General features: G+C 39.2%; 1 long non-coding RNA gene across 1 annotated transcript in view; it reads left to right on the top strand.

Moving 5' to 3' along the window:
* Positions 1-3,237: 3,237 nt before the first annotated feature.
* Positions 3,238-18,923, top strand: part of LOC112406286 (uncharacterized) — a 96,840-nt gene continuing 81,154 nt past the window's right edge. Inside the window, exons 1-3 of the long non-coding RNA XR_003004528.1 lie at positions 3,238-3,728; positions 8,245-8,402; positions 18,468-18,515. This is a non-coding gene — a long non-coding RNA (uncharacterized LOC112406286). The remainder of the gene's footprint in view (positions 3,729-8,244; positions 8,403-18,467; positions 18,516-18,923) is intronic.

Below are 18,923 nucleotides of genomic sequence, written 5' to 3'. Positions count from 1 at the left end.
GAACCAGTTTGCAAGGCTGAAATAGAGGCACAGATGTAGAGAAGAAAAGTATGGACACCAAGGGGAGGAAATGGAGGGAGGGTGGTGGTGGTGGTATGAATTGGGAGATTGTGATTGACATATATATACTAATACGTATATAATAGATAAGTAATAAGAACCTGCTGGATAAAAAATAAATAAAATTCAAAATTTTTTAAATTATTATTTATTTGACTGCGTCGGGTCTTAGTTGTAGCACACAGAATCTTCATCGCAGCATGTGGAATCTTTCGTTTTGGTGTATGGGCTACTCGCTAGTTGTGGTGTGCGGGTTTTCTCTTCTCTAGTGGTGGTGGCGCGCAGGCTCCAGAGCACATAGGCTCTGTAGTTTGCGGCATGTGGGCTCTCTAGTTGAACCACGCGAGCTCAGTAGTTGTGGCACGTCGGCTTGTCCCCTGCATTGGAGGGCGGATTCTTTACTCCTGGATCACCAGGGAAGTCCTTTACTCTTTGTTTTAGCTGCAAATATTATTCATTATATGAATGTTCAATAATTTATTTAATTATTCCCTTATAGATGGACACTTGCATTGGTTCCATTCTTTCACTATCACATTGGTAGTTAAGAACATTTAACCATTATTTTTTGTGCAAGTGCAAGTATATATGTAGGATAAATTCCCAAATGAAACTGCAGGCTCCAGGGGTATGTGCAGTTCTTATTTTGATAGATATTGGGAAACAGTCTTCCATAGGGATAATCTTAGCAGCAACATATGAGAGTGCCTATTTCCTCACAGCCTGGGCAGCAGAGTATTAACACAATTTTAAATTCTAACAATATGATAGATAAAATTGGGACAGTTTAAATTCACATTTCTGTTTTTATGAATGAGGGTGAGATCTATGGCGCAGTCCTGATTGGGTGGACCTTTTGAATTCCTGTTGGACTATGCCCCTTGAACTCTCATAATTTTATGCACTATGAAGTCATATGGGGGCTGCTCAGAAGGTAGGACCCTCCAGCTCTGTGTCTGGATGTCAAGGTTGACACAGCTCAGAGAATGTGCTTAAGTGTGTTTCACTATTTCTCTTAGAATGAGCCCAGTATTTATCTGTCAAATTACTGAATTTCATAACTACTAATTTGTATTTTCTTCTGATAGCTTATATATTCTAAGACTAGCAGTTTTATTAAATCACTTGTCTTTATCTGTGATGACAAACACTGTCTATTTCCTGTGTAAGTGCTCTGGAATTATGACAAAAGGATAATGATTTTTCATTATGGCAAATCTGACATTCTCCCTGCATTTCCATCACATGAAGGACAAAATAATGGAGGGGTTTCTTTATAAATATTGTCCTCTGGGTATCATCTTTTCTACTGCATTCTCTTCTATACAGGTGGATGTAGAAGATGCCACCAGGTGATTGCATTCATATAGGCATTCAATATTCAGCCAGTATTTATTGAGTATCTACTATATGCCAGGCACTGTTAGAGGCACTTACTGAGATCTGTTACAGCCCAGCAAAGACAGACATTGTGTATTCATCAAGCTTACTGCATTGTGTGTGAGTAGGAAGGGCTATGCATGGACAGCACATATTGCACTCTGTCAACAGATCAAGACTAGCAATCGGGGCACCAAGTTCTATTCTTGGATTTGCCCTTATCTTCCTGTGAGTATTGGGCAAGTTCTTTCGTCTCTATGGGCCCCAGATTTCTCATCTGTGAAAAATGTAATGTTGACTAGAATAGATGATATTTACATCCCTTCTAGTTTTAACATTCTAAGATCATATTGCCCATATGCTACTTTTACAATTTAAAAAATACCGAAGAATCCACATTTATATACTAAGAAGAATAATTGTGCCCCCCCTCAATTTGTGGATACACCTCCAAGTATTCGTAGCAGGACATATATTTTCCACAGGAATATATTAGAGCTTGTATGTAAACATTTGCATTGAAAAATCTCTCAGGATATTAACTATTCAACATTTATGACATATTTTTTGTTGAAGTATTTCTGAGTGAATAAAATGTCACAAAATATAAATCTCAGCAAAAATCTTTAACAATAGACAGACTCTGGAGAAGCCAGAAGTACTCAGAACATGGATGTCAGAAACAGACATTGTGATGTTGGCCTGTGCCCTGTAGGACCATCTCACCCCTCACTCTGGAAGGGTCTGGCTCCACTGGAGCAGAAGACATTGTAGTCTAACTCTTCATCTAGAACCAGGCTACCTGCCTATGAACCTGGAAGCAGTGGATTCATTTTTGAAAGATGCTTGAAAACATCCCACAATATCATTTCATCAAGTCACCCTTACCTCTGCTTTTTCCATACCCATCTCTGTTCTCTCTTATATTCACCCTGGGGTATTCCTCAGGTTAAACAATTTCATCTGACATGGCAGCAGGTTAAACTGTACACTCAGTTTTAAAATGTAACCTATTTCAATGATTTTCAATCCAATTTTAAACAAGTGAAAGAATTTCATTGTTTACCTTTAATGCAAAATACTTAATGATATTAACTTATCACTTGTCACTTTGGATAAACAATTAGTATTTCTTTATTATCTTCAAGTTAACATGATTTAGTGGAAAAACAATGGATTTTTGATGTCTTGTTTTAAATGCCAGTTTCATCAATTACTGGTTGTAATTTACCAGCTTTATAATTTATATGAACTTAAGATTTTTTTTCCTCAGATGATGATACTAATAACTTTCAAATTATTATGAGCTTAGAAATAATATATAAACATACAAAACTAAACACAGGACTCAATAAATGTTAGTTGTCTTATCATTATCATTATAAACATTATTACAGCTTATCAGATTAGATATCTGCTAGCAATTTTTCCTCTAAAGTTTTCATATAAGGCAAAGATTAGGAAATTAGGTCTTGCTGTTTTTATTTCTTATTGCTATTTGAAAACATCTAGCAACTTACATGATGAACATTCAAATATCAGACATATTCAAAGAGAGATGAATCACTGCTCACATAACTGGTAATTGATCACTGTGTATAGAAAGTATTGTGTTTATTCCTAAAATGCCAACAGTAGAGCTCTTTAATGAGCTATTTTTCTCATGATTGCATTTCTCAAATTCATTATCATGAAAATATCAACATCATATTTTATTTAATGCAATTGGCCTTTCTTGAGTTTGGAGACTTAACGAAGAAAGCAATTCTGTTTTCACAGGAGAAAAGAAGACTGAAATGCCATAAAGGAGTGATCCAAACAGGGGCACAAGGATTCATTTCAGAACTCAGCCTGGCTTTCCAGGGACACAGCACCACTGCAGACCGGAGCCTCTAGATGGCGAAGGAACACCGCGGAGTCGGCGTGGGCTTTGCACCGCCCAGCGGCGATAGAGCTCAGAGCCCGGTGATTTAACAGCCCGCACGCCGACCGGTCAGGATAGCAATACCAATTCACCAAGTTATTAATTATGCTCTCAACATAAAGGCCGAACTCGTATTTTCAGGCCACTGTGTACCTCCGCCTTAAAAAAAAAAAAAAATTGCTGAAATATAAGAGCGCACGATGTGTGATACAGCAACGCATCTTTTTTCTCAAAGGAAAGCGTTTTTAGGAGGTTGGCCTTTCATTGTTTTAGAAGAAATGACCTTTTTGGAGGGGAAGTGCGAGACCCTCAGAGAGCCGCCTGAGAGCAGAGTGGGTATGGTCCAGACCGAGAACTCCACAAGGTGGGTGTGGGTTTGATTCCCCGCTCCTCCACTTGCTGTGTGTACTTGTCTAAGGTATGGACTCTCTCTGAGCTTTGGTTTGTAGTCTGGAGATAACAAGGGCACCTACAGCATCAGGTGATTGTAAAGAGTGAAAAGCTTGGCACAGAGCTTGGCATGTGGTAAGTGCCCCATAAATGGCAGAATTGGAGCCTGATGAGGTACTAGCACGAGTTAGATTGGTTTATTCAAGTTGAACAATCCACATCATGGAAAAGTGAGACATCACTAGAATCTGAAGCAGTGATCAGGCATCCTATCAGCTTTTCTACCTTGCTATTTAAATGAAAGAATGTGCCGACTTCTCTAGTTCTGGCTGACAGAATGTCTTGGAGGGAGGAGGGGTGGCCGCAAAGTTCTGACAGGAAGCTCAGCGTACGCTTAAGCACACCACCCCGATGTAACTTTTCAGTAGAATTCTGGTGCTTCTTAAAAATCAGCGTAAACAATCTTGTCAACAGCTGATTTTCAGAAAGGAGAGGGAAGAGGAAGTGTGTTTTTCCGGATGCCTGGAACCCAGAGTCTTATGCTACCAGATTCTGGTTAAAGTTGGTGCCCTCAAGAAGCATCTACCAAAGGAATCATAGAGAAGTCACAGAAAGTGATATTTTGAATGGTTTTCCTGTAACAGTTGAAAGACAGTGTATTACAGCTATGTAAATGTAGGAGGTTAGGGAAAAATATGACACGTTAAACAAGTAAAATTGCAGCAAGGGGTGAGAAGCAATCTGTTTTTAAATCCCATTGTCCTCATCTTTTTTTTTTTTTTTTTTTTTTTTTTTTTTTTTTTTTTTTGCGGTACGCGGGCCCCTCACTGCTGTGGCCTCTCCCGTTGCGGAGCACAGGCTCCGGACGCGCAGGCTCAGCGGCCATGGCTCACGGGCCCAGCCGCTCCGCGGCATGTGGGATCCTCCCGGACCGGGGCACGAACCCGCGTCCCCTGCATCGGCAGGCGGACTCTCAACCACTGCACCACCAGGGTCTCTTTTTTTTTTTTTTTTTTTTTTTTTTTTTTTTTTTTTTTGCGGTACGCGGGCCCCTCACTGCTGTGGCCTCTCCCGTTGCGGAGCACAGGCTCCGGACGCGCAGGCTCAGCGGCCATGGCTCACGGGCCCAGCCGCTCCGCGGCATGTGGGATCCTCCCGGACCGGGGCACGAACCCGCGTCCCCTGCATCGGCAGGCGGACTCTCAACCACTGCACCACCAGGGAAGCCCTGTTCTCATCTTTTTATATTTTGGCCTAATCTTTTCATTCTCAAAGAACTTTCAGCCGTAAATTACCTGGGAAACACGTGAATAGTGATGCCAGAAGTTAAAGGAGGTAGAGCTTTAAATACTTTCCTAGGTACCCACGGATCCAATTACCTGAAAATAAATGGAAAAAATAGGCACTTCTGGTTTGTATGCAGAAACAACAGCAGATCTAAATGCCAGTATTTAACTTACACCCTCTTCTCCGTGCCCCAGAGAATCACGAAACAGGGAAATGTTCTGTAGGCCTCCCAGAGCCCGCATCCCTGGACAGCGGTGTGTGGCCGCAGGCCAGTCCTGCTTCTGTCCGCACTGCTCTGCTAAAGTGGCCTCTACCCTGCCCTTTCCCTCCTCACCTCCTGAGGTCAGTGGACCTGAAGCAGGGATGTCAGTGGCTCTGTGGGCCTGAAGCAGGGGCACCTCCTTGCAAAGCAGCAGTTCCAGTTCTTGTCTAGGCCAATGAGGTCTTCTCAGTGCTCTTTGGAAGGTTACACATAATGGAAACAATCCCTGTGTACTTAGCTTTTACTACATAAAACCTAACTACATAGGCTTCCATAGATTCTGCTCTAACCATGGTTTAAATTTGTTCTTTCCACTTGCACTTATTTTGTGCCTATTACATGCCAGGTCCTGTGCTATATGCTGTACAGACACATAATAGAGTAGGATGTGGTCCCTGCTCTCAGGTGTTAATGGGAGAAACAAGCAGGGAAAGACAAAGAAGGCATTACAGTGCCGGCACACCTGGTATGTGATTAGCCTACTGCTTTTCTGGAGTCGTTGTCTTTGGGAACTGGGGTGGTTGGCAGTGAATTAATTGTGCAGGTGGGGAGCTGGTGTGAGGGCAGAAAAAGGGAGAGGTCTCGACCTTACACATCATGTCAGGATTATCTCAGCATTACATATCACAGAGCAACCGTTCCATCACAGAATGTGGCGAGTTGGACCCTGTGTATTATAATCTACTTTATTATGGAATTACTTTCAGAGATGTAGGGGCAATCTATAGTATTCACGATGACTCAGAATGATGATTTTTTTTCTTTGCCAAACGGTGTCTCTCTCTGTTGGAAACACCCATCGCTCTATGCACAGTGAGCTTCCTGAAACCTGAGACAAGGCCGTAAGGAAAGAGATAAAATTATAATTTTTTTATTCAACTGAAAGGAGGAAGAGAGGAATTGGTTAGGATTTGGAGATGTTAGGTCTCTTGATTTCTTGTATGAATACCTAGTGTATGAGATTATGGAACAAACTCTGTTATAACTCGAATTGACAGCCTTGGAAATAACATATATAAATAGGTTTAATTGTCTTTTATTTTTTTAATTTAATTTTTATTTTATATTATAGTTGATTTACAATGTTGTGTTAGTTTCTGGTGTACAGCAAAGTGATGGTTTAATAGTCTTTTAATGGCACAATCTTAAGATAAAAGTCAATATTGGTACAATGTTTGGAAGTAGGCTTTTGGTATAAGGTCATTTTCAAATGTGAGGGGTTTTTTTGCCATTCCTTTTCTCATAGGTAATCATAATTTTACTGTACACATCAATACTACTGCACTGTGTCATTCAGGTTTCTTTGAATGAAATAGTAACACTAACAAGATGCAAGCTACCATCTAGAACGTAAGTGAGAACTGGAATCATTTGGTTACCATAGGCACATGAATAAATGGGGACCATCCGTCTTTCTTACAGAAACCCAGAGATTGACTCTTTGGATGTTGAGAGCAATTGAATATGATTAATATGTGTGTATGTGTATGTGTGTGTTTGTGTATTTCAAAATTTATAATGTATTTCTGCCATCTTTATTAAGTCTTTAAAATGTAAAAATATGAAGAAACACATATTCATCTGAAACATGAAGCAATCCCCCAGGAAAACCTTTCAAAACTTCATCGTAACACCCAGGAAGTGTCAAGTCATTCGTCATGTATAATTAATACATCCCTTCTTCCCTTTCCTCCCTGAGCACAGACTAGTAAATAACACCGTTTTCAACAATTTGTTTCCATGTGTGGACAGATGTATCGCTTAATTTGTCAATTCTGAAAATTTATTTATTCTGGTCCATTTTTGTTCTGGGATGCAAACATATACATACCTGCTACTGCAAATATGGAATAAAAATCTTAATTTTGTTATGTTAAAACCCAGCATTGTTTGTGTATAGCCTTTGCATTTGATTTATCAAAGCATCACAGTATTTAAGTAAGGTGAGATAGTTTTATGAAATGCAGAAAAGTCTAGTTGCAGAAAGGTCATGGGACTAATATAAGCATAGTCTATTCAACTATATATATGTGCAGAGGCTACTGGTCAATGATTTCCCTCCTCCAGGATGGTTTTTGAATTAGAAATAAATTTTAGCATTTATTATGTTATATGATCATGCAGAGTATATGCTCAATTAATACATAGTTATTTAAAGTTAATTTTGGATTATCTTCCGTTAGGGGAAGTAGATTTTGCATAGCTAATCCGCAAATATTTGTTTTAGTGTCTTACTGTGTGGTTAGAAGTTTAATTATCAGTGGTTTTATTGAAATGTATGAGAATTCAAAACTTTATATCCAATAATCTAGTCATCTAACCTAAAACTAACTCAGCTGGGTTTTCTCAATCCCTGTGGAAATTTGATACTGTCATTTCTTAGAGAAATAAAAATCACCAGAGTAAGGAAAACTCTATCTTTTATCCCTTTCACCAGGTAGGATGGTGATAAAATATTTTAGTTTCAAACAGTAAGCAAAAGAACACAAATACAAATACATCAGAAGAGTAATTGGCAAATGATTGTAATAATTTATTTATTTAATCATGGCAATGAAAGTAAAACAGATTCTCACATTGTTTACCTTTTTTCCATGAATAATTAAAAGGTAGCTATATTATTTTTAAAGTTTTTCTCAGTCTTCAGGGCAAATGAACAATAAAAGATAGTAGGGAACTAAAGCAGTTATTTGTGTTACTCTCTCAAAAATTCTAACTAGTTACATATGTGCTACATAATTGAAGCCAAGACAGATATTTTAACTGAAATAGATAAATACTTCCTTTGGTTTGCTAATATGATTAACATTTATCTGTATCTGAAAAAGCGTACTAATTTTCAATGTTATGTTTTCTATTAACTTCAGAAAAGCTCTCTTCTTTTTAGAGAAAGTTGTAAATTAAATTCAGTGTCTTTTTTATCCTTAAAACACATCTGCAGGCCATCCAGGTGACAAGCATTATCAGCTACACGTTGCTGAGAGATGAAATTGGATTTTATAAGCTGCCTTGAAAATTATGACATGTTGAGTTCCTTGCTTTAGTGGAAGCTCGGCTCACACACTACTGAGTTGAATGGATCTTTATCTTGTCTGTTGGGTGAGTAACTCCTTTTCCTTGAAACTCTCCTTGGTATCCTCAGAATCACAAAATACGAGAGAGTTCTACTTGTGGGAGGTGAGAAGCTCTTTGGTGTTAGGGGCTAAAGGAAGTTCATCCGTAAACTTCTCTGTTCTTTAGACCCATGTAGAGGGATTATTCTCAAACTGACACTTCCAACCAGAAGCTTAGTTAAGGACAAAGACAGAAATAAAATATAAAGAAATTACGTTGGTATGCATTGGTTTTATAGCTCCAGGAACTCTAGGAACGCAGATAATACATAATTACTCAAAGGATGATATTTTTGGAAAAAAACTTCGTCTCTGACCTGCATAGTCCTGTCCAGTACTATAATCCTTGATTCAGAAGCCCCCCTTGTCTCCTTCCAAATGGCCATCTTTGATTTTTCTGCAAGTGGGAAAATCCCAGTTGTGTTCTCATTGGATGTCTCGGTGAATTTATGAGACCCCGATTTTCTGGCAGGGAGTAAAAGAATGCATGCAGTTTGGTTTTTCTCCTTTGAGTTATTCCCTTTGGAGGTCTTGCTTAGAAGTTGCTCACTATTAATTTCAGCTGTGGCCCCGTGTGAGCTTCTGGCCTCCAGTATCCATTAGGATACTTGCCCTTTATTCACAAAGAACCCTAGTTCTGAAATGATGTGAACTCTTCTTTTCCCCCTTCTTTTGAATATATATACCTTTAAATGTACAAGTGTCAGCTCCTACATTTTCATAACTTCTGAATGGATTTCATAGAGGATACATGCCCAGCATGTCTGTGACCCCAATTTATTCCTCATTCTCTGTTCTGTACTGATACTTTACTGATGAAAAAGAAAATAATGCTGTAACTTGACAGCTCGCTGCATTTAGGAATCTCAGATATATGGATGAGGTAAGGTCCTAAGGAAAAGTTGCATAAACTGGAGTCATAAAAAAAGCACACTGCTGAGACTGTCTTTGAATATGTGTACCATGGAATAAAGGGACTGATTTTGCCACGGCAGTAAAATTGCAATAGGTCAGCTCCTGCAGCTTTGATTGCTGCTTAGAAGTTCAGAATTCAGATGTTATGAAAATGCGGGAGCTATCACATGTGCATTTAAAAGACATATTTTAAAGGAAAAAAAGAGTTCAGATCACTATTGAATCTCTACTTGCACAAAATGTAACATTCTCTTATTTATATTTCAAACTGGGCTTTCTGTAACATTGGCACACAAGAAATTGAAAAGCATGGAAATTGCATAATTTAATATTAGGGCTTTTTTACTTGCCAAGAATTGAATAGAATCTATTCAATTCTTATTAAATAGAACAGCTAAATGTTACATTATATAATGCCATACCTCACACAATAAACCAATTTCAACTTAAGAAAATAGTTTTGCATAAGCCTGGCTATTAGTATCAGCTGCCAGGGGACTGACGTGTTCATTATTTGTATTCTCCCTTGTTGACGTTTTACTGTAGTGGGATTTCTGTACATGAGTTCTTGAGAGAGTACGTAAAATAGTGAAAGGCTGAACATTTCTCTGAGAGGTTTGAGGACTGCAAAGTTCCACCCTGACCTTGATGGAGTGCTCAGAGAGGTCAGCAACGATATTTTGGGGAAGCAGACACGATTGCTTCCTCACCTAGGCTAACTACTGAAAAACCAGGAACTTTCCCCACTAGAGAAATACTTTGAGAGGTAAGTAAAAAACAAACGAGCAGACTATTTATGTTTAATGTTCCCCTGGAGAATGGCTGCTCTTTAAAAAAATATTGTGTGCCCAGGAGAGGAGAATTACTCAGTAGCAATCTGCCTCTTGACTGAGTTCTACCTATTTTGCTCACTGTTTCATTTAAAACAAGCTTCTAATTTGCTGTTTTCTTTTTAAAATATTGCTATCTGTTGATATTACCATGGTAGCCATGCTTTGGCAACCAAGCATGAGTGTTGCCCAAAGAGTACTCAAAAACCAGAGAGTAAAACAGTAATAACATAATATTACATAATAACAACAATTACATAATAACAACGTCATAACAACTGCCCGCGTTCTCACCTGTGGAACCTCCATACAACTAGCTGGTAATGAAAAGATGGAGAAATGGAGGGTGTAACCTTGAGTGGAGACAAGTGAAAGGAAAAGGGTTTAAAAAAATGATGCCCACTTAAGGCTCATGTCTTTGAAGTAATCATGGCATTTTTTTAAAGTTTAACTGGAAGTAATCAGAAAATCTATGCTTGGTGTGGTGGGCACAGGCAATGTAGAAAGCAATTCCAGTAGACCAGCTAAAGAACTGGCTAGGTTGGGAATGGGGGAGGCTGAGGAGAGAGAATCACCCAGACCATGGTGTTTGGACAGACGCCTTTCCCAACTCAATTGTAAGGCCATCATCTAATGGTAGAATGTGTGCGCGCGCACATGCGTGAGTTTGTGTGTGTGAGTGTGTGCGTGTACACGCACACGGGTGCCTGTAGGGAGTGTTTCTCTAGTTGAGTCTAAACTGGGCTTCAAAATCTGGTTGTGTTTGACAGAGAGTTGGTGTCCCCTTTCCACTCCAGCAGATATTTGTATGTGAGTGTGATTCAGGAGTGATTCAACGAAAAAGTTTGTAAGCCATTTTTTTTTAGTGCAAGGACTCTTGAGAGAAGGCTAGAGGCTCATGGTTGTTATTTCCTAAGTAGAGTTCTCCAGTAGAAGGTCTGTTTACCTCCTATGTATCCCTTGAATCCGTTTTCTTCTCTCTGTTACCACTGATAGCGCTTTTAGTTTTGGTTCTTATCACCTTGTCCTGATGGCAGTTGCTCTTCAGCATTTTCTCCCTAGAATCCATCCGTCTATCGTTTGTTGGCAAAGTGATTGTACTATAATTCTGGATTGATCACAACACTGTCTTACTTAAAATCTTGTAATGAATTCTGGCCACGTTTAGGAACAAATCCTCACCTTGTCCTTCATGATAAGTACCTGCCTACTTCTGGCCTCGTCCATCAGTTGATCTCCTCTCCTCATCACTTGTCCTACACCGTTAACGAATCTCCTTCTAGTTCCTGAATCCAGCTGATTTCATGCCTTGCCTTCTCTGTGCGCCTGGAACCCTGCCTTTTCCCCTCCCTCTCCAACCCACCCTTCCCTCGCCTAGCAAGAAGGGAGCAGTTAAGAAAGGAAACTGATTAGCTGGTTGGCTTTATAACTCTGTTTTGAAATGGTAACTGTTCAGAAAATATTTTCTGACCCATTTTCCAGATCAGTTTATACAAAGAACTTTACGCTCTCTCTCAATTTTGTTAGGAAATTCAGTTCCATTTATTGAAGTACATTGAGATTTATTGATAAGGCTTTGTTCTTCTAATAATGACTATTATTTGCATGAAGCAGTGTAAAATACTAATATTTCTGAGAACAATCCACATTTGGTTTTGCAATATTTAAAAAATCTGGTCAAACTAGGAAACTCTGGTCAAATTTCACTAATCGGCAACAACAGCCGCGACACTAATCTTCATCTTGTGGTTCTAGCAGAGGCATCCACAGTGAGCTAGTTGGGGGCAATATAGCTGTGAGGAGAATGACCAGATTCTCTCAGTTATTTGGGGGCTGTTCATATCATAAGAGTGTGTACTGGACAGTATCTGGGTATCCCTTCCTTATGAATTTAGAGAAAACTAGATGACTGACCATTCATTGCTAACAGGTCAGTGCTGATGTTTCAAAAAGTCTGAATTAGTGACTTAGTCTGGAGAAATGGGATGTTGAAAATGGGGAGAACCTGTCTTGAAGTAGCTCCTAACCTTGGCTAAGTCCCCTTACCCTTCAGCCTAAAGCATTGCTTCTGAAACTTTCGTGTACATCAGAATCACCCGGAGGGCTTGGTCAACCATGGCTGGGTCCCATCCTCAGAGTTTCTGAATTAGTAGGTTTGGGGTGGGGCCTGAGAATGTGCATTTCTAACAAAGTCCCAGGTGGTACTGATGCTGCTGGTCCGGGGCTAGACTTTGAGAATCCCTGGGCTATAGAGTATAAGAGTGCCTGCATTCTACTCCATTAATTAAGGGCGTAATTATAAACATGCCACTGCTCTTTGAGTTATAGTCACTTTTGTAACATGTAGGTAGGAAATGGTTACAACACACAATTTGAAAAGAGAACTAACATAGTTTGTTAGTCTCAACAAACAAAATTATTTAATACCTTTTCTCTAGAGAGAAGCAAATACTCAGAAGAGTAAAAGCAAGAGAGAGTTGTATCAAAAGTTCCCAGCAAGACTTGAGTTTAGGCAGTACACGGGAGGTAGGTAAAAAAAACATGCACACATACTCATACCGCTTTTTAATCTAGTATACTGCTGCCTCTTAATTGGCTGATAAATAAGCAACAATGGACTTAAGCAGTATCAAATTATAGTAGACACTGCTGTGTGAGTTTCAAAATAGCTGAGAATTACATTTAATTATAGTAATAGAAAAGGAAGATTATTTTTGCTTGTTGGGGGAAATAAAAATATCATGTGTACTAAAATATCCAGCACATTCTTTTTGTCCCTCTCAATTATTCCTCGTGCAATAACACTAACAAGAATCAAAGCCATTTTCTTTTGCAGTTCACTTTTTCATAATGGGACAAGAGATAATAGAATGAAGCAACGTTAGTATTTTTTTTCAAAAGCAATGGTTAAGCTCTGAGATGAGTACATATCCAACACAATCTCATGCTCGTTCTGTCACTTCCATTTGCAATACTGTAAAATTATTCATTTCCATATGATCATCCTTTGTATTATCCGTCCTCACACAAAGATTAAAATATGATTTGCTATGGCAAGAACATCTACCAGTATATTTTCAACTCTAGGGATGGGATACTAAACCTTTTCTAGGTAAGTCTCAGTTATCCAGAAAATGCAATTAATCAGAGCAACGCATTCCTTGAGATTTTGGTATCTATAAGATGCTTCTTAGATGAAAATGAAATTAGTGGTCCCCAATGGTTTTGAGTTATTTTCTAAATCTGATAGTAGTTTATGCTGAGATGCCCAAAGCAGCTATGTCTACAGAGCAATTTGACATATAGATCAAATACATAAATATAGTTTTATTAGCCTAGTATTCTAACCAACAGATAATTATATATATTCTAAATTCTGAAAAGAAGTATCATTCATATAGGAAGTGAATTAAAAAAACAAAATAGTTACTTTTATTATTCCCTTTTGCAATATTTAGAATTTATATATAATGCGGTCATATAGAAATTAAACCAACAGTATCTCAGATAATAAAAGCAATAAAAGGAGCATGTTCAGTAGTATTGAAGTCTGCATCGTCATAGTGAATGTTCTTAGATTTATAAGATTAATGTGTCATCACCAGATTTAGGGAGTGATTTAGATCATTGAAGTTTCTGGAAATCATTTTAGTGAGGAGAGCTCCCTTTATCTTACTGCAACCACACAGCTTGCAGGAGCATCGTGAGAGCATTCACTTCAGCTCAAAGCATGAGTTTATTAGCCTAGAAATTCAGACCTCCTGACTCATCCACAATATGGATTTGAGTGAGTTGCTGGTATGAATTCAACCTTTAGGAACTTGCCACCTCTCTTTTCAATTTCGGTGTTAGACTATTCTGTTGCTTACTTCTCATCATAATTAATTAATTTATAAATAATTTATACCTCATCTTCTCCCAAGAAAGGATTTAGGGAGGCTGCATTTCCCTAGGAAACTACCATAAGTATATAATGAGGTGGAGTTCAGTATCCTCTGTGTTCTCTCTTGGTGGCTGGAAGGTCACGCCTCCTCGTCTGGGAAAATAGTGCACCACAGCCTCCTTTGCCAGAACCCCTCTTTTCCCACTCTGCCTGGCTCACTTTGGGGGGTGGGGTGGGCTGATTGTCCTTGTCCTAGTTATTAGGGACACAGACCAGGTTCAGATTCTGTTTCTTCCACGTACTAGCTTTGTGGTCTGGGGCAAGGTACTTCATCTCTGAACCCATATTCTATCTTTACAACAGGGATAATAATTGCAGTTATCTTACAGGGTTGTTCAGAGGATTAATGAGTTATTATGCGTAGAATCTAAGAAAAATGCCTGGCAGGTAGCAGGCACCACTGGAGTGCTAGCCATTGTTATTCCACACCCTTCTGTTCTCAGCTAAGATGCTGTTTCTTCAAAGAGGCTTCCCTGAGACAGCACCTCAAGCCAATGCTGTAGGACCATAGGAGCCTGCACTTTTCCTTATGATTCTCATCATCATTTGCTGTTGGTATTGAGGGCACCATGAAGTTGTAAGCTCCAGAAAGGCTAGAATCTGTCTGCCTCAACACTCTATCTCTGACATTTGGGATAGTGCCCAGCACAAAGCAGTCACTCGGTTACTGTTGAATGAGTGAATCCAGGGAGTACCTGTCTGTAAACATGCTAACTGAGATGAGGTTACAAGTAATTATTTTGTTAGTTTTGCAAATTTTATTTTCTTATTTTTAACAATTAATATTTGCTTTCTTTCTTTTCTTTTTTTTTTTTTTTTGCGGTACGTGGGCCTCTCACTGTTGTGGCCTCTCCTATTGCGGAGCACAGGCTCCGGATGCACAGGCTCAGCGGCCATGGCTCAGGGGCCCAGCCGCTCTGCGACATGTGGGATCCTCCCGGACCGGGGCACGAACCCACGTCCTCTGCATCGGCAGGCGGACTCTCAACCACTGCGCCACCAGGGAAGCCCCCAACATTTGCTTTCTTTATGTAATAGTAAAAGAAAGTAAAATTCTGTTATACCACCTTTATTGTGCTATTGTAAGTCACTTCAGTAAGGCATCAAAGGGGCTGTAGGACGGAATTCATGTTACTGACCTCAGGTTCAGCTGCTCGCCACTCAAAAGCCAATACTCAAGAGACAGGTGTTGATTGGAAAAGGGAAGGTTGCTTTATTCAGGAGGCCAGCAACCTGGGGAGAAGGCAAACTCATGTCCCAGAATCAACTCTGAAGATTCTGCTTGGTCATGAAAGTTCTTAAAGGGAAAAAGGTGAAATATTTCATTAATCATTGAGGAAGGGGGTCAGACTCCTGTCATCTCCCACAGTGCAGGCTTGTTTACTCCTTGTGATCTTTCTTTAGGTGGTATCTTGTTGACACCATCTGCTCATGAGATTACTAAAGGGGAAGCTGGCCAAAAGATCTATTCATCTGTTAATTATGTATTCTTCATTTCTACTTCTTTAATCTAAGGAAAGAATCAATAGGTTAGGCAAGTATTGAGTGATCAAAAGATTTGAAAGGTGTGCTTGGGATGGAGGTTAGTTAAGCATGGGGGCATCTGGTGTAAAGATTGGTTAAAATATAGCTTTACTAAAGTGACAAGACAAAAGGCCTCCTGCAGAGAGCTGCTTCCTGCAAAGAGCTACTTATATTCACATTTTTTTGTGTGTGGAACTTTGAAGTTGATTAGTGGTTCTCAATTGGGGTGATTTTGTCTGCTAGGAGACATTTGGAAATGTTTGGAGACATTTTTTGGTTGTCTCAACTGAGAAGGTGCTATTGGTATCTAGTGTGTAGAGGCCGAGAATGCTTCTAAACATCCTGCGATGCACAGGACAGCTTCTTCCCTTAATGAAAAGCATCCAGTCTGAAATGTTAATAGTGCCAAGTTTAAGAAACCTTCACATAGATGGATGGAGACGTCTACAAAAATTGAGTTTGTGTAACTTTCAAAATTGGCTGAGCTAAGTAACAGAACATCAGAATTTTGAAAATTAATAAAATTGATTGTATTTTTTTTAATTGGCAGTTTGTATTTGCTTTGTGGTATGATTTGCTGGTAATTAAGTAGAAATGAGTATTTAATGTAGTATATTCACCAATATCGTCTGTGTCAGTAGAGAACTTTATAGTGTGCTATATGGGGTTTTCCCTTTACATCCAATTGAAGTGGTTTGAAAAGAAAAGTGTCAACTGACTGCTTGTTTGCACACTTCTAAATGACCAATTTGACAGAATTTTTTTTAAGAGAGCAGTTTATGAGTCACTTTAGCTAAAACTGTTGGGCATTGCATACAAATAACCATACTGCTTACAGATTGTTGTTTTATAGCTCTGGACTAATAAAACAGAAATAAGGTAGGGCTCTTTAATGTTTATGGAGCTTGGTCTATTTGAATTTGAGTTTAACATCTGGGAGCATATCAGCCAGGACAGGCTAGGTTATGCTGCAGTAACAACATCTCTGTGGCTTAACCCAACAAAGGTTTCTTTCTTCTTTGGAGTCCACTGTGCATCTGTATGAATCTCCCAGACAATTGACCCTGTTTGACAACTCATGCTTCCGGGCTGAGGAAGGTGCCATCATCTTGGAACATACGGCCTTATTAGTCATGTGGCAGGGAAGACAGAACATAGGAAATTGCAGGTTAAATCTTTAGTGTTTTCACCTGGAATGGACATAGGTGACTTCCAGTCACACTTTCTTGACCCAGCAAATTACATGGGCAGATTTAGGCAGTTGGGGAAGTTTAATCCTCCCACGTGGCATTGGAGAAGAAGAAATTCCTGAGTGTGAGCTGACCTAACTAGCTTTCCTATTTGTTTACCTTTATATGTGGTTATTCAGGATGGTTATTAAGAAGGTATTTGCTAAGTGCACAGATGCCATATCTCACACCAAATTATTCTAATTTCATTACGCTCATTTGGGGTCTGTATTTATATTTCACTTAATGTATTTATAATTTGCTTCTAAATGTTTGGGCTTCTAAATGAGAGTCTGTAACCAGATGCTACAGTCTCTGGTTTCTCAAATGGGCTAACATATTCCGTAGGGTATTGAATGCTAAAAGATAAAGATGGTGGCCTTTGCATTTTACATAATGGTAAGTAATCACAACATAATTTTTGTGGTAAAACAAATCAAACACACCTCAGAATGCCAAAAAAATGATGAATTTTTAAGAGAAAATATAAGACCTCAGTGAAATTTTATGCTGAAGCAGGTTGCTTATAGCTATGTCTCAGAGGAACGTATGTCCTTTCCTCTGCAACAAAGATTACTTCACTGGGCAGGGTTAAGAAACACTGCTTGTGCACCTACTTTGTTATTCAACTTTGATTTGGATATTCCCTTAGTTGTCTACATTTTGGTGAAATGATCATATCATGTTTTTGAAAGTGGAGCTCCTTCAGGAACCCATTGTTTTATTCATCATGAAAATGAGGTTTTCTTTTGCAAAGAGGAATTCAGAATTTCTATTCTGTGTCCTATTAGTAGTTAGGTAGGAGAAACTGGATCATAAAATCGACCATTGTGTTTGTTATTCTAGACCACCTCATGGAACTGTGGGAAGATACTGAACTATACCCACTCTTCCTCATTTTACCATGTGATTCTATTTATGGTTCATACTACCTATAGCTATTTGAGTCTGCATTCATTCATTCATCAGACAACTTGGGAGCATCTACTGTGTGTGACTGGCATTGCGCTAGGTGCTGAGGGTTAGGACAAGATGAGTAAGACAGTTCTTACCCTCAGAGACCTTGTGTCTAGGACATAATGGCTACAGGGATTGTGAAAAATCTCTCGTTCATTTCACATATGTTTATTGTGCCCTGGCATGTGACAGGCATCCAACACTACAGCGAATAAGGAGCAGTAGAGTGTAGTGTAGAAGAGCCAGACAGCCTGGAATCAGATTACACTGTGGGGCTTCATGGAAGCTCTTTAACCACCTTATGCCCCAGTTTCCTCATATGTAAAATTGGGGTGATGCAAAACTTACTGATGTTATGGAATTCTTAGGAAGATCCTATGAGTTGGTATATAAATCGCTATGTAACTTGTAGCTCCTACTATTATTTGTCACATTTTTTCCCCTCATGCTTTACTCCCTCCTCAAATCTATATTCTTTCCCATCTCTCCTTTCCATTCCCTTAGACCAAGCAAGCAGTCCCAGTAATGAACCATTAGTTTGAATATTGTAGTTTATCAGTAACCTGTTAAAAATACTGCCTGTTAAAAAAACAGTGGAAAAAATATAGCTCTAGCATTTTCTATAACCCTTTCTTTTGTTTGTTTCTTTGTAGTCATGAAAAAAGCCATTGCAGATCACATTCTTCAACGGACTTAACCAGGTAAGATGTTTGATCCAAGGGCAAGACAACCCCAATCAGAAGTTCTGTTTTGCAGGAGCCTCTTCCGCTTTGCCAGATGCTGAAAGTCTGGAATGTCTCCTGTCTGCCCCCATTACCAGGGCCCTATGCTTGTTCCACGAGCATAGGTGGGCATTCATCAGGGGGGCACACAGTTGTCAACAACCTGCGGGGCTAGCTTGGCAGCAGAGCGGCCAGTACGGGCAACTTAAGAATTTTATACTGCCTTTATGAAGTGCTTTGCCAGTGTGGTTTAACTTTGCAAAGAAATAGGTGTGGAGAGAACTCAGTGGAGACCCATTCTTTGTCAGCATTTGCATTTTATAGGCAGCATACATATACATTTCCCATTTCTATAGTAATATGGCTTTAATCTTAACGAATGCCATT

This window comes from Neophocaena asiaeorientalis, unplaced genomic scaffold (assembly GCF_003031525.2).
Source record: "Neophocaena asiaeorientalis asiaeorientalis breed wild unplaced genomic scaffold, Neophocaena_asiaeorientalis_V1.1 scaffold36, whole genome shotgun sequence".
Taxonomy (NCBI): domain Eukaryota; kingdom Metazoa; phylum Chordata; class Mammalia; order Artiodactyla; family Phocoenidae; genus Neophocaena; species Neophocaena asiaeorientalis.
The sequence above is the reverse complement of the archived record's forward strand: the minus strand, read 5'-3'. Positions and strand labels throughout refer to the sequence as shown.